This window comes from Leptonychotes weddellii, chromosome 3 (assembly GCF_054177405.1).
Source record: "Leptonychotes weddellii isolate Sample4059 chromosome 3, ASM5417740v2, whole genome shotgun sequence".
In the NCBI taxonomy this organism is placed as follows: Eukaryota; Metazoa; Chordata; class Mammalia; order Carnivora; family Phocidae; genus Leptonychotes; species Leptonychotes weddellii.
Genome location: NC_138371.1, coordinates 140,845,732 through 140,848,698, shown reverse-complemented (window position 1 = coordinate 140,848,698; position 2,967 = coordinate 140,845,732). Strand labels below are relative to the sequence as shown.

Here is a 2,967-nt window from a genome sequence, read left to right as displayed (position 1 = left end):
CATAATTTTCTTATAAAAGAGTAGCAATTCTTGGGGTACCTGGGTGGCTCAGCCAGTTAAGTGTCTGACTCTTGATTTTGACTCAGGTCATGATCTCAGCATCTTGAGATTGAGCCTTGTGTCAGGCTCCTCGCTCAGCAGGGAGTCTGCTTGAGGTTCTCTCCTCCCTCTGCCCCTCCACCACCCCCATGTGCATGTGCTCTCTCTTTCTCTCTCTCTCAAATAAATAAATCTTTAAAATTAAAAAAAATGTAAATGAAAAAGTAAACAATTCTTTAAAAGTTCTTGAGGTGGCTTTTTCACAACGGGTTTGCCACCAGAACAGAGGTGTGGTGAAAACCGCCGCTCAACCTAAACCAAAATGGGAAAGGAAAAGACTCACATCAACATTGTCGTCATTGGACACGTAGATTTGCGCAAGTCTACCACTACTGGTCATCTGATCTACAAATATGGTGGGATCGACAAAAGAACTATCAAAAAATTTGAGCAGGAGGCTGCTAAGATGGGAAAGGGCTCCTTCAAGTATGCCTGGGTCTTGGATAAACTGAAAGCTGAACGTGAATGTGGTATCACCATTGATATCTCCCTGTGGAAATTCGAGACCAGCAAGTATTATGTGACCATCATTGATGCCCCAGAACACAGAGACTTTCTCAAAAACACGATTACAGGCACATCTCAGGCTGACTGTGCTGTCCTGATTGTTGCTGCTGGTGTTGATGAATTTGAAGCCAGTATCTCCAAGAATGGGCGGACCCGTGAGCATGCCCTTCTGGCTTATACACTGGGTGTAAAACAACCAGTCGGTGTTAGCAAGATGGATTCTACTGAGCCACCCTACAGCAGGAAAGATACGAGGAAATTGCTAAGGAAGTCAGCACCTACATTAAGAGAATTGGCTACAACCCTGACACAGTAGCATTTGTGCCAATTTCTGGTTGGAATGGTGCAACATGCTGGAGCCAAGTGCTAACATGCCTTGGTTCAAGGGATAGAATGTCACCCATAAAGATGGGAATGCCAGTGGAACCACACTGCTTGAAGCTCTGGATTGCATTCTGCCACCAGCTCGTCCAACTGAAAAGCCCTCATGTCTGCCTCTCCAGGACGTCTACAAAATTAGTGGTATTGGTACTGTCCCTGTGGGCTGAGTTCTTAAACCTGGCGTGGTGGTCACCTTTGCTCCAGTCAGTGTTACAACTGAAGTAAAGTCTGTTGAAATGCACCAGGAAGCTTTGAGTGAAGCTCTTCCTGGGGACAGTGTGGGTTTCAATGTCAAGAACATATCTGTCAAAGATGTTCGTCATGGCAGTGGCTGGTGACGGCAAAAATGACCCACCAATGGAAGCAGCTGGCTTCACAGCTCAGGTAATTGTCCCAAACCATCCAGGCCAAATCAGTGCTGGATATGCCCCTGTGCTGGATTGTCACACAGCGCATATTGCTTGCAAGTTTGCTGAGCTGAAGAAGAAGGTAGATCATCGTTCTGGAAAAAAGCTGGAAGATGGTCCCAAGTTCTTGAAATCTGGTGACGCTGCCATTGTTGATATGGTTCCTGGCAAGCCTGTGTGTGTTGAGAGCTTCTCTGACTATCCTCCTCTGGGCCATTTTGCTGTTCGTGACATGAGACAGACGGTTGCTATGGGTGTCATCAAAGCAGTGGACAAGAAGGCAGCTGGAGCTGGCAAGGTCACCAAGTCTGCCCAGAAAGCTCAGAAGGCTAAATGAATATTATCCCCAATACCTGCCACCCAGTCTTAATCAGTGGTGGAAGAACGGTCTCAGAACGGTTTGTGTCAATTGGCCATTTAAGTTTAATAGTAAAAAGACTGGTTAATGATAATAATGCATCGTAAAACCTTCAGAAGGAAAGGAGAATGTTTTGTGGACCATTTGTTGATTTTTAGTGTGTGTGTGGCAGTTTTAAGTTACTAGTTTTTAAAATCAGTACTTTTTAATGGAAACAACTTGACCAAAAATCTGTCACAGAATTTTGAGACCCATTAAAACAAAAGTTTAATGAGAAAAAAAAAAAAGTTCTTGAGGTGTAGCTATGTTGTAGCCAATTAAAAGAAATATGACATTTCTGTGTTTATAGTCCTCAGCAAATGTTTTGTGTAAATATTAACATTTTTGCATATCACCATCCCAAAACACTAATTTGAATTAATGAAATATCTTTATATTGGATTGAAGGTCAGCTGATTTGTATTTTCTTATAAAAAATGACTTATGGGAAGTACAGAATCTTGGATTCAAGCATATATGTAAAATTTTAATGTAACATGCTGTAATTATGAAATTTCCTAGAAGATAATCAAAATAGAACATGATTGCATCTTGAATATTTAAAATGAGCCAAATGCATTTTAAAGTGAAAACTAAAGTAGGTTAAAATGCATAATTTTTACCACTTGTTAAGAATAGTTTTGGTAATTAAAAAAATGTTGGAATAAGTAAGCTGTATTCAAGAACAATATGTATGTACAAGAAGGGCCAAACTATACAGAGAAAAAAAATAAAATCTGATTCAACTAGTGCTGTTCATCCAAACAACTGTAAAACAGTATCATTTTAAATTTAATCTGATCACAATATTACTCTGACTTTTTAAAAATAATTTTTCATTATTTCTTTACACAAGGTTATGTTATTATTGTTGTTTATTATTTTTTAACAGTTTTTTTTTAAAGAAGCTTCATTTTATACCTCCCTCTGGTGTTTCTAGAATAAATGACAATCCATAGTATGCAATAAATAAACACCAGAATATCTGGCCTGTGGCTATCTTTCTGACCTTATCTCCTGTGGATTTCACCTCTTGCTCACTTAACAACAGCCATACTGACCTCTTGCTAATCCTTAAATATACCAAGCATACTTCTACCTTTTCATTTCCTAGTCTCTGCCTTGAAAGCTCTTCATCCCATTCATTCTTCACTTTACCATGTCTTTGCTCAAATG

At 39.7% G+C, this 2,967-nt stretch overlaps 1 pseudogene; it reads left to right on the top strand.

The window, feature by feature from the left end:
• The first annotated feature begins 297 nt into the window (after positions 1-297).
• LOC102737125 (elongation factor 1-alpha 1 pseudogene) lies at positions 298-2,039 on the top strand (annotated as a pseudogene).
• Positions 2,040-2,967: the final 928 nt, after the last annotated feature.